The sequence below is a fragment of the Hylobates moloch genome, unplaced genomic scaffold (genome assembly GCF_009828535.3).
Source record: "Hylobates moloch isolate HMO894 unplaced genomic scaffold, HMol_V3 SCAFFOLD_5, whole genome shotgun sequence".
Taxonomy (NCBI): domain Eukaryota; kingdom Metazoa; phylum Chordata; class Mammalia; order Primates; family Hylobatidae; genus Hylobates; species Hylobates moloch.
Window position 1 is genome coordinate 81,296,521 of NW_026652280.1, and position 13,333 is coordinate 81,309,853.

The following is a 13,333-nucleotide window of genomic DNA, read 5'->3' on the forward strand; positions in this document are numbered from 1 at the left end:
GGCAGCGTGCACCTGTAGTCCCAGCTTCTCAGGAGGCTGAGGCAGGAGAATTGCTAGAACCCAGGAGGCTGAGACAGGAGAATTGCTAGAACCCAGGAGGCTGAGGCAGGAGAATTGCTAGAACCCAGGACGGGGAGGTTGCAGTGAGCTGAAATCGCACCACTGCACTCCAGCCTGGGTGATGGGCAAGAGTCCGTCTCAAAAAAAAAAGAAAAAAAAAAGTCATCAGTACTCCCTGGAATGAAGCCAAGAAAAAAATTTTAATGGAATAAATACATAATTTATTAAATGTGTCTGTATGTGTGTGCACGTGCATGTGTGCGTGTGTGTGTGTGTGTTTGCCATTCATCTGCCATCACCAGCCGATGAACAAATGACCCTGGTATACACAATAATAACTAAGTTAAGTCATCGTTGGTAGTTTGTCAGCTTTCGGTCATGTGAAAACCATAGCATTTCAACATTTTTCCAGATAAAATAGTATGGAGGCTACTAAAGAAATTAAAAATAGAACTACCTTATAACCCAGCAATCCCACTTCTGGGCATATACCCAAAGGAAATGAAATCACCATCTAGTAAAGATATCTGCACTTCCATGTTCATTGCAGCATTATTCAAAATAGCCAGGATATTGAAACAACTACAGTGTCTGTCCATCAACGAAGAATGGATAAAGTATAATGTATATATACAGTGGAATATAATTCCGTGGTAAGAAAAGGAGGAGATCCTGCCATTTGCAACAACATGATACTAAGTGAAATAAGCCAGACATAGAAAGATACTACATGATCTCACTTAAATGTGGAATGTAAAACAAAAAGGAACATTGAGGCTGGGAGTGGTGGTGGCTCACGCCTTGTAATCTCAGCACTTTGGGAAGCTGAGGCAGGCGGATCACCTGAGGTCAGTAGTTCGAGACCAGCCTGGCCAACATGGTGAAACCCCATATCTACTAAAAATATAAAAATTAGCTGGGCGCGGTGGCGGGTGCCTGTAATCCCAGCTACTTGGGAGGCTGAGGCAGTGGAATTGCATGAACCTAGGAGGCAGAGGTTGCAGTGAGCCGAGACTGCGCCATTGCACTCCAGCCTGGGTGACGAGCAAAACTCCATCTCAAAAAAAAAAAGAAAGAAACATTGAATACATAGAAACAAAGAATGGAATGGTAGTTACCAGGGGTGGGAGAAATGGAAAGGTGTAAGCCAGAGGGGACAAAATTACTGTTATGTAGCATGCGTATGTCTGGAGAAGTATAATATTAGGACTATAGCTAATAATATTGTGTACTGGAAATTTGCTAAGAGTAGATTTTAGAGGCCGGATGCAGTGGCTCATGCCTCTAATCCCAGCACTTTGGGAGGCCAAGGTGGGTGGATCACCTGAGATCAGGAGTTTGAAACCAGCCCGTCCAACATGGTGAAACCCCATCATCTCTACTAAATATACAAAAATTAGCCGGGCATGGTGGTGGGCACCTGTAATCCCAGCTACTCGTGAGGCTGAGGCAGGGGAATCGCTTGAACCCGGGAGGCAGAGGTTGCAGTGAGCCAAGATCATGCCCCTGCACTCCAGCCTGGGCAACAGTGCAAGACTCCGTCTCAAAAAGGAAAAAGAGGCTGGGCACAGTGGCTCACGCCTGTGATCCCAGCACTTTGGGAAGCCAAGGTGGGCAGATCATGAGGTCAGGAGTTCAAGACCAGCCTGGCCAAGATGGTGAAACTTCATCTCTACTAAAAATACAGAAAAATTAGCTGGGCCTGGTGGCACACGCCTGTAATCTCAGCTCTTTGGGAGGCTGAAGCAGAGAATTCCTTAAACCCAGGAGGCAGAGGTTGCTGTGAGCTGAGATGGTGCCACTGCACTTCAGCCTGGGCAACGGAGCAAGACTCCGTCTCAAAAAAAAAAAAAAAAAAGTAGATTTTAGGTACTCTTACCACAAAAAAAGGTAACTGAGATGATAGGTATGTTATTCTGGTTGACTGTAATCATAATTTCACTATGTATATCAAAACATTCATGGCCGGTTGCAGTGGCTTATGCCTGTAATCCTAGAACTTTGGGAGGCCAAGACAGGCAGATTGCCTGAGCTGAGGAGTTCAAGACAACCCTGGGGCCAACATGGTGAAACTCCATCTCTACTGAAATACAAAAAATTAGCCGGGCATGGTGGTGCATGCCTGTAATCCCAGCTACTCAGGAGGCTGAGGCAGGAGAATCACTTGAACCTGGGAGATGGAAGTGGCAGTGAGCCGAGATCACACCACTGCACTCCAGCCTGGGCCACAGAGCAAGACTGTCTCAAAAAAAAAAAAAAAGTTTACCTTATGTACAATGGAACATATATACAAGAAAAATACTGATTTTTCAAAATACGTTTACCACAGTAACAGGATAGAACATACTTATAACTTCCAAGTATTAAATATATGGTACGTGGGCCTCCAGTTGTATTTGTATTGTTGCCATGGCCCCTTGCAAATGTTAGAGGTGGGCCTGCCACCAGCAGGACTGGGAGAACCCTCCTTCCTTATCTAACAGGTAAAGGGTAACACTGTTACTTTAATTTGCTCTTCCCTGACAATGAGTTTGAGCATTTTACATTTGTTTATGGGATTTTCCTTTTTACGAATTTGCCTATTTTTGTCCACTCATTTTTTCCTTTGAGTTCTTTTTTCCCTTTCTTATCAGTCTCATTGTTTTTTCTTTTACTTTTTTAACATTCTTTATAGATAGATGGGATTTCTCTATGTCACTCAGGCTGGCCTTGAGCTCCTGGGCTCAAGTGGTCCTCCTACCTCATCCTCTTGAGTAGCAGGAACTACAGGCACAAGCCACTGCACCTGGCTCTTTCTTATCATCCTTAAGGTTATGTTCTGCTGTAAATAAAATTTTTTTAAAAATCCCAAATCTGCTGTTTTTATTTTGCTTTTGCTATCGTATTTTTGCCATATGAAAGATTTTAGGGCCAGGCACAGTGTCTCACGCCTGTAATCCCAGCAGCTTGGGAGGCTGAGGTGGGTGGATTACGAGGTCAGGAGATCGAGACCATCCTGGCTAACACGGTGAAACCCTGTCTCTACTAAATATGCAAAAAATTAGCTGGGCGTGGCGGCGGGCACCTGTAGTCCCAGCTACTCGGGAGGCTGAGGCAGGAGAATGGCGTGAACCCGGAAGAGATTGCGCCACTGCACTCCAGCCTGGACAACAGCAAAACTCTGTCTCAAAAAAAAAAGATTTTAGGGCTAGGCACAGCGGCTCGCTCCTGTAATCCCAGCAGTTTGGGAGGCTGAGGCGGGTGGATTACTTGAGCTCAGGAGTTTGAGACCAGTTGACCAACATGGTGAAACCCTGTCTCTACTAAAAATACAAAATTAGTCGGGTGTGGTGGCACATGCCTGTAATCCCAGCTACTTGGGAGGCTGAGGCAGGAGAATCACTTGCACCCAGGAGGTGGAGGTTTCAGTGAGCCGAGATCACACCATTGCACTCCAGTCTGGTCAACAAGAGCAAAACTCCATCTCAAAAATGAAATAAAATAGGCCGGGTGCAGTGGCTCATGCCTGTAATTCCAGCACTTTGGGAGGCTGAGGCAGGTAGATCACAAGGTCAGGAGTTCGAGACCAGCCTGGACAACATAGTGAAACCCCATCTCTACTAAAAATACAAAAATTAGCTGGGCATGGTGGCACACGCCTGTAGTCCCAGGTACTCGGGAGGCTGAGGCAGGAGAATAGCTTGAACTCGGGAGGCAGAGGTTGCGGTGAGCCGAGATCACATCACTGCACTCCAGCCTGGGCAACAGAGCGAGACTCCATCTCAAAAATAAATAAATAATAAAAGATTTTAATTTTTTTTCCTGGCAGGTGGATTACTTGAGGTCAGGAGTTTGAGACTGTAACCACTTTAGGGTTACAGTAGCTCCCCCTTATCTGCGGTTTCACTTTCTGTGCTTTCAGTTACCCACACTCAACCGCGGTCTGATGTTTTGAGAAAGAGACCACATTCACATAACTTTTACTACAGTATATTGTTATAATTGTATTATTTTATTATTGTTAATCTCTTACTGTGCCTAATTTATCAACTAAACTTTATCATAGATATGTACATACAGTATAGGGGAAAACAGTGTTTATAGAAGTCAGTGCTAGCTGAGGTTTCAGGCATCCACTGAGGGTCTTGGAACGTATCCCCTGAAAAGAAGGGGGGACTACTGTATTACACCTACTGCTGCTGTGAACACTTGTGCTTTTTTGGTGAACACCTGTTCACATTTCTGATGAACAGATACACAGGTGTATAATTGCTGAGTCATGGAATGTGCATATGATCAGTTCCAGTAGATATTGTGAAATGGTTGAAGGGGTGGCCTGCCCTTCCACACCTGTGGGTGTTTCTCATCAGGTGAGATGACAGACTGAGAAAAGAAAGAGACACAGAGACAAAGTATAGAGAAAGAAAAGTGGGCCTAGGGGACTGGCGCTCAGCATACGGAGGACCCGCGCTGTCACTGGTCTCTGAGTTCCCTCAGTATTTATTGATCATTATCTCTACCATCTTGGAGGGGGGATGTGGCAGGACAATAGGGTAATAGTGGGGAGAGGGTCAGCAGGAAAACATGTGAACAAAGGTCTCTGTGTCATAAACAAGGTTAAGAAAAGGTGCTGTGCCTCGATGTGCACGTGTACAAATATCTTGGTGCATTAAAGAGCAGTATTGCTGCTAGCACATCTCACCTCCAGCCCTAAGGTGGTTTTCTCCTATCAGTAAATAGAACATACAATCAGGTTTTACACCGAGACATTCCATTGCCCAGGGATGAGCAGGAGACGGGCCTTCCTCTTATCACAACTGCAAAGAGGCCTTCCTCTTTCACTAATCCTCAGCACAGACCCTTTACGGGTGTCGGGCTGGGGTGTCGGGCTGGGGGACGGTCAGGTCTTTCCCTTCCCATGAGGCCATATCTCAGGCTATCACATGGAGAGAAACCTTGGACAATACCTGGCTTTCCTAGGCAAGAGTTCCCTGCAGCCTTCTGCAGTGTATTGTGTCCCTGGGTACTTAAGATTAGAGAATGGTGATGACTTTTAACAAGCATACTGCCTTCAAGCACTTTTTTTACAAAGCACAGCCTGCATAGCCCTAAATCCATTAAACCTTGAGTCAGCACAGCACATGTCTCTGCGAGCACAGGGTTGGGGCTAGGGTTACAGATTAACAGCATCTCAAGGCAGAAGAATTTTTCTTAGTACAGAACAAAATGGAGTCTCTTATGTCTACTTCTTTCTACGTAGACACAGTAACAGTCTGATCTCTCTTTCTTTTCCCCACATTTCCCCCTTTTCTTTTTGATAAAACCGCCATCATCATCATGGCTCGTTCTCCATGGTCGCTGTCTCTTCGGAGCTGCTGGGTACACCTGCAGACTAACAACAGACAGAACAGGCACACAAGGATTAATATGAAATTTACAATAGTACTTCCGATGGTCTTAACCCAAGTGACAGGTTTAAGATTTGTGGGACCATCAGCAACTCCCGTGATTGCGTCAGTTCCTGGTACCAAATTTAAATGGGCTTTTGATGCTTCGAACATTTGTTCTTTTAATTTGGAAATGTCTAAAATGAGATTATCTTCTCTTCCCTGTAGATGGCATCTAACCATGTCCCAGTGATGCTCAGACTCATTATAAACTCGGGGTGTAATACAAAAATCTGACGTATTCCAGTCACACTGTAACTGGAAACGATGTTCTAAGCTCATGAGCCTATCTCCCATCCAAATGACAGTTTGTCTAAGATCATTAATTTGATTTGCCAATTTTTTATCAATACCAGATTGTGAATTCCACAATCTTGTAGAATTCTTTTGCCAATCGTTAACAAAGTTTACTGTCTGAACAGAAGAGTGCAATGCAACTCCTGCCACAGTGGCTGTTAGCTGTGACTGCAATTAATTCCATAATCACTGCAATTAAAGTAAAAATGAATCTTTTGGATCTATTTAAAATGCCTTTTAGTACTTCAGTCAAAATATGGATGGATGGTGAGGCCCCCCACAGTCGGTCCATGGACACAGGGATCCACACGCCTTCTCTTGCTCTCACTAGCAGAATACGGTGCTGCCAATCAAAAGTCAAATCAATGCAAGTAAACAATCTGCAATTTTCACAGGTTATAGTTTGAGAGTCTGGTTTAATAACTATATTTCCTACAACTAGCATGTAAGAGGGCTTTACGCAACTTTGCAAAGGAACTGTTAGACTGGAATTTAGGTCGATCATATAAAATGGCTTACGATCTCTTGTTTCTATAGTTTGATTTCCAGGCCAAATTCTAATGCAGTATGAGGCCACAGTAAGTCTCCATAATTCTGGGTGTTCAGGACCAGAAACAGGACTTAATATTTCTGGTCTTAGAGCAGAGATTCCTTTTTCTCCCCATTCCCAAAGGTAGAAAGACTGTAATTTTTTGTGCTTCTGTTTGTCTAAACTTTCTGTTAAGTCACTATCAACAGCTGGACTCACTTGTGCACTGGGACACAGTTGAGTTTGTCCTGTGCAATTGTGGTAGCAATGACCTCAAGGTACCCAATCTATAATAGTTCTGAATTCATCGTTTTGTAATATCACTGCACTATTGGCCACACATTCTTCCCAAACTAAAACTTCTGTGTCTTTTGATCCTTTGGGAATTTCCTTGGGGCAAGGTTTTCCTTTAGGCCTAAATTTTAATGATCTTTGATAAGAAAAGTCCTGTAAATAATTTACCTGTGGCCTGAGTGACATTCCGCTTACCATGTGATAAGTAAGTCTACTGGTGGTACCGACAGTAGGTACTTCTACCAACCAATTTTGGATTGTGGCATTAAACATCCTGGTGCATTTTTAAGTGTGTCTGGTGAGTGGGCTGGAGCCCTCGTCTGAGCCAGAAAAAAAAGCCTCCGATCCGTCTGTTAGTTGCTTCTCTTCCTTTTTCTCTCCTGTTTCTCATCCCTCCAACCAGCCGCAACCATGCCCAGGAAGAAGGCGGCAGTGGCGGCCTGGGAGGAGCCGAGCTCGGGCAGGCACTGCCGGCGCCGGGTCCAGCGAGCGGCTGGAGCGCTGCAGTAGCAGCAGTGGCGGCAGCAGCAGCAGCGGCGACGAGGACGGCCTGGAGCTCAACTGGGCCCCCAGTGGGGGCAAGCGCACGGCGCGGCTTGTGGCGGCAGGCAAGGCGGGCGGCGTGGCCGTGGTCATCACCGAACCGGAGCACACCAAGGAGCACGTCAAACTTGAGACGTACTGTGTTAACTCAAGGTTTAATGGATTTAGGGCTATGCAGGCTGTGCTTTGTTAAAAAAGTGCTTGAAGGCAGTATGCTTGTTAAAAGTCATCACCATTCTCTAATCTCAAGTACCTAGGGACACAATACACTGCAGAAGGCCACAGGGACTTCCGCACAAAATGCAAAAGGCAGCTTTTGATTTTGGGGGCAACCAACTGGGACTTGACTGGTCGAAAATAAGTGCCTAAACAAGGCCAGGCGTGGTGGCTCACGCCTGTAATCCCAGCACTTTGGGAAGCCGAGGCGGGCGGATCACAACGTCAGGAGATGGAGACCATCCTGGCTAATAGGGTGAAACCCCGTCTCTACTAAAAATACAAAAAAAATTAGCCAGGCGTGGTGGCGGGCGCCTGTAGTCCCAGCTAATCGGGAGGCTGAGGCAGGAGAATGGCATGAACCCGGGAAGCGGAGCTTGCAGTGAGCCGAGATCATGCCACTGCACTCCAGCCTGGGCGACAGAGAGAGACTCCATCTCAAAAAAAAAAAAAAGTACCCAAACAGGAAGCTGCTTACCGCAATATCAGTCAGAATTTGTGGGGGCCCATCGGTATGGGTGCCTGGCGGGGGTCCGGGTGCGGACAGTGGTCTCGGGCTCCTGTGCTGCACACAGCCTCCTCATTACCACGGAAGGGAAGCTGTGGAGCTGGGGTCAAAATGAGAAGGGGCAGCTGGGACATGGTGACATCAAGAGAGTAGAAGCCCCCAGACTCATCTAGGGTCTCAGCCACGAAGTGATTGTGTCTGCAGCATGTGCGCGGAACCACACCTTGGCCTTGATGGAAACGGGCTCCGTGTTTGCCTTTGGGGAAAACAAGATGGGGCAGCGGGGCCTTAGCAACCAGACAGGCACTGTCCCCAGCCCCGCGCAGATAATGTACAACGGCCAGCCAATTACCAAAATGGCCTGTGGGGCTGAATTCAGTATGATAATGGACTGCAAAGGAAACCTTTTTTATCTGTTCCTTTGGGTGCCCTGAATATGGTCAGCTGGGACACAACTCAGATGGGAAGTTCATTGTCCCGGCACAGCGGATAGAGTATGACTGCGAACTAGTTCCCCCGCTAGTGGCCATCTTCATTGAGAAGACAAAAGACGGACAGATTCTTCCTGTACCAAACTTGGTTATGCGAGGCGTGGCCTGTGGCGCTAACCACACGCTGGTCCTGGACTCCCAGAAGTGAGTCTTCTCCTGGGGCTTCGGTGGCTATGGCTGGCTGGGCCACGCAGAGCAGAAGGATGAGATGGTCCCCTGCCTGGTGAAGCTGTTTGACTTCCCTGGGCATGGGACTTCCCAGATCTATGCTGGTTACACCTGCTTCTTTGCCATCAGTGAAGTGGGTGGTCTGTTTTTCTGGGGGGCCACCAACACCTCCCGTGAATCTACCTTGTACCCAAAAGCAGTGCAGGACTTCTGCGGCTGGAGAATCCAGAGCCTGGCTTGTGGGAAGAGCAGCAGCATTGTGGCCGCTGACGAGAGCACCATCAGCTGGGACCCATCACCGACCTTTGGGGAACTGGGCTATAGGGACCACAAGCCCAAGTCTTCCACTACAGCCAAGGAGGTGAAGACTCTGCATGGCATTTTCTCAGAGCAGGTCGCCATGGACTACTCACACTCCTTTGTGATAGCAAGAGATGAAAGTGAGACTGAGAAAGAAAAGATCAAGGAACTGCCATAATACAGCCCCCGAACCCTCTGATGCTCCCGGAGACTCCTCCGACTCCACACCTCTCACGGCATCTGTCATTTCCATGTGCACTGGGACGGGAAGTCAAACGAGGAATTTAAAAAAGCAAAAGTTGACCGAAGGTGCATTTTTGTTTAGACTCCCTGAGGTTCCGTTTTACAAATGATCCAACGTTAACTACCTTTTTTTCTGTATGCTTTCCAAAGTCCCTTTTTTTTCCCTTAATGTCAAATTAAAATACTTGCTCATAGTTGACTTACCATTCCTACAAAAGAGGCAGAAACTTCGAGCAATCTAGGTTTTTTTTGTTTCTTTCTTCCTCTCCTGAATACACTCCCGAAAACACTCCTTTCGAGTTATAATTAGCATCATGATCTAAGCGGATGCTACATGGAAGAGGAATTGCCATTTACTCAGAAAAAACGTCCTTTACAGGAACCAGCAGCAGCTAGGCAAAGTCGCCGGCCCACCTCCATCCAAAATCATGCTCGCATGCTTCAGAAGCATCCAGGTCACTCCTTTCCCACTTTTTCTTGCAGATCGGCCTAGGCCAGTGTCAGTTCTGTTTCTCCTCTTGGCTGTCTGTATGCCCACAGCCTTCTGGCTGTGACATTATAGAATCAGCTGTGTCACCCCTGGTGGGGGATTGGGGATCTGTGTTTAGCCATTTGTATCTACTTCAGCTGTTAAGTCCAAATGAAAATCAGGTGACTGTGGAACCATGGGGACTTGGGGGTGGGGCAGAGGTGGGAACATTTGTATCAGTTGAGTCAGCTTCGTGGCTCCCTGCAGAGCCAGGGCTGAGCCTTGTCACGCGCACTCGCCAATTAGAGATTGATCAGCCAGCAGTCAAATGCATTCTCCAGTCCTTGCAAGAAGGATCAGCCCTTTCTGTAGCAGCCTTGATCGCCTTGTGCTTTGGTCTCCTTTTCTCCCCTGCCTAGATACTGCCTCGTGCAGGCCATCCTGTTGCTGAGACTCGGGGTACCATTCTGCTGACCCAGCTCCCTTTAGTCACGTTTGCTTGGCTCTGGTACCAAATAGTTGGCATTACCGAAGTCCCCTTCCTCGCGTGTCAGTACAGATGCTGTGACTGCCACCCACGTCCCCGTCAAGTGCCCATGCCCGAGCTCGCCGCCGTGTGTGCTGCACTGAGTGAGTTATGAGGTGCCTTTCCCGGAACCCTCCTCTCGCCTGGACACAAGAGAGGCAACAGCTGGGGCTGGGGCTCTTGGTTTCCAGAGGGTCTGGACTGGTTTGGATGCTTTAAAATAGATATTTAGTTCAGTGGTGCTTATGGGGGAGATGGGACTAGAACTTAAGTGTGAGATTTGGGTGGATGGGAAAGTTAAATATTGGTCTCCAAGTTTTTTTTTTTTCTTTAGCTATTGTTACCACTTGTCACTGTCTCCATGTTAAAATGCCAAAAATGATCTAGTTGGTGTTGCTTTTTTCCCTATTTTCCATCCCAGTTGCTTCTTACCGTGACTCCTGCCCTTGGAGGGCATGGAGCAGTGTCTGTCCTGCCAGTCCCAAGGCCCTGTGGGAGGAGACTGGCCTGCATCTCTCTAAGACTTAGTCTGATGCCACACGCATCTCTTGATCTGTGTTCAGTCAGTAGTCCAGGGGAGAAGCTTCTGCCACTTCAGAGCTTTGCTAAACTAACCTAATTTGTCCAAATCACCCCAAAACCACCATCTCTGACTCAAGCTTCCATGCGACAGCCTGATCCGTTTCCCTGGACAGGTCTCTTTCCTGGAACGCAGCCCAGGCACCTGTGCTCCTGGCACCCTTGACGTCTCTCCTTTGAGTCGTGGTCACCGAGAGGGTTGAGGACGCAGCACCCGAGGTCCCAGCCTTTGCAGGAGCCGCCCTGGGTGGAGCTGGACTTAGATCTTCGGTGGCCTTATGTAAACCCGGCAGCCAGCCTCTTCTAGAACCCTAGCCCAGGGACTAGAGCAGGAAAGGGACCTTCAAAGTGAAGACTGCCTTGTCCCGCACCTCCTTCTAGCTTAGATTGAAAAATGGGCTTCCTAATGGGTTAAATCCTTTAAAACAAGGAGTTGTGGGTGAAGGGTGTTGTGCACTCCTAGAGAAAGGTACAAAGTTGCCCGGCTGGGAACGTGCTTGGCGCGACCCTGCAGGCATCTGACTGGTCTTCCAGCTCAGGAAAAAGAATTTGAAAGAGGCTTAGCATGAAGGGGAATCAAAGAGGAGGTTGTGACTTGGTCGAAGTTGCCTGGTTTAGTGCTGTAATTGTCTATATATATATATATTTCTTGGAGTAAACATTTTAAATAAACGACATCATTGTCTACTGAAAAAGAAATAAAAATATAAAAAAATAAACATCCTAGTGCTCTCCGTAGGCAAATAGGAGGATAACAATACCCAGTGGAAATATTTATCATCATTCCTTCTTCCTCAGGTTTGGCAGGGCAACGGTCATCTGTGGGGCCAGGTACCCATACACTATTATTAACATATATTTCAATAGGATTATCCATCCATGTGACTGCCCGAATTAAGGGTGGGAAAGGCACATAGGCCCAGTAGGTATAATTAGCTGCAGCTGCTCCTGCGGGCATGGGGAGACTTACCACCATTGATATAATCATCAAAGCTGCAAGCAGCATACTCTCTGGAGTTTGTGTCACCTTTGTGTTCTCAAGGCTTTTTTTTTTTCAGCTAACTGTGTCAGCTTCTTTAATTGTGCCCAAGTCGGTGGCTCCGCTTTGTTGGTGGATGGCAACTTCATCCGTTCTTCTGACATCACCATTCTGTTCGTCTTGCGAGTCGATGGTGCTCGATTGTGGTGTCTCCGTCTCCGTCTCCGTGGAGGTGCTTTTCTTTGCATCTCCGATGGGTTCATTGTAGAACTTCAAATGTCTAGTGGGTATCCAAACAGGAAGCTGATTTTCTCCTGGTGAAACACAAGCAAAACCTCTCCTCCACATTACCACCTTCCCTAGTTCCCATGCCTTATTTTTGTTGTCTTTCCACCAAATGAGTTTTCCTTCATGTGGGCTGTTCTTTTTACCAGTAAGATGTTGTTCTCCAGAAGTAGTAGTCTGATTTCTGTAAATGTTTAAAAAATTTAAAGTATAGAGTGCTAGATTAAGTTGCATCTGAGGAGTGGTGCACTCCTTACTGTCTTCCCCTTCTTTTTGTTTAACTAATTGAGTTTTGAGTGTTCTATTAGTTCAAGGACTATGGCCTGTCCTTGGGAATTATAGGGAATTCCTGTTGTATGTGTAATTTTCCACTGATTTAAGAATTTTTGGAAAGCTTTACTACAGTATCCTGGTCCATTGTCAGTTTTAATTTTTTCTGGAACTCCCATTACAGCAAAACGATAATAAATGTTTTTTAACATGGGAAGTACTTTCTCCTGTCTGGCAGGTTGCCCATATGAAATGTGAATAAGTATCAACTGTTACATGAACATATGATAATCTTCCAAATGAAGGTACATGCGTGACTCCATTTGCCATAACACATGAGGACATAGACCTCTGGGATTAACTCCTGCTTCTTGAGTGGGCAGGTGTAGGACTTGACACTGGGTGCAATGTTGTATAATATTTTTTGCCTGTTTCCATGTGACATCAAATTTGTTTTTTAATCCTGCCACATTTATATGAGTCAAAGCATGAAGTTCTTGTGCTTTTGTGAATGCAGTTGATACCAGTAAGTCAGCTTGTTCATTTGCTTTAGTTAAAGGCCCTGGTAAATTAGTGTGTGCCCGAATATGAGTAATATAAAATGGGAAATTTCTTTTTCTTACAGTTTGTTGTAATAAATTGAACAGCTGGTTTAACTGATCATCCATGCTATATTTAATTAGAGCTCTCTCAACATCCCTTGTAGCCTGTACTACATATGCAGAATCTGATACAATATTAATAGGTTGATTAAAATCTTATAACACTGTAATGACTGCAACCAACTCTGCTCTTTGAGCCAATTGCTAATGAGTTTTGATTACTTGCTCTTTTGGCCCTGTGTAAGCTGCCTTTCCACTGCTGGAACCACCAGTAAACACCGTCAGAGCATTTTCTAAAGGTTCATGTCTGATAATTTTAGGTAAAATCCAAGTAGTCAATTTTAAAAATGGAAGGTTTTTGTTTTGGGGTAATGATTATCAATAATTCCCACAAAATCAGTAAGACCAATCTGCCATGCACCAGAATTGATAAACACTTGTCTAACTTGTTCCTTGTTTAAAAGAACAACTATTTTGTCTGGGTCATTTCCACACAATTTTATTATTCATAATTTTGCCTGACCAATTAATGTAGGTATTTGATCCAA

At 45.9% G+C, this 13,333-nt stretch overlaps 1 protein-coding gene and 2 pseudogenes across 2 annotated transcripts in view; all 3 read left to right on the forward strand.

The window, feature by feature from the left end:
- ASRGL1 (asparaginase and isoaspartyl peptidase 1) overlaps window positions 1-13,333 on the forward strand; it is a 55,991-nt gene that overhangs the window by 28,114 nt on the left and 14,544 nt on the right. The window lies entirely within an intron of this gene.
- LOC116468879 (protein RCC2-like) lies at window positions 6,961-7,773 on the forward strand (annotated as a pseudogene).
- On the forward strand, window positions 7,450-10,126 carry LOC131380652 (protein RCC2-like; annotated as a pseudogene).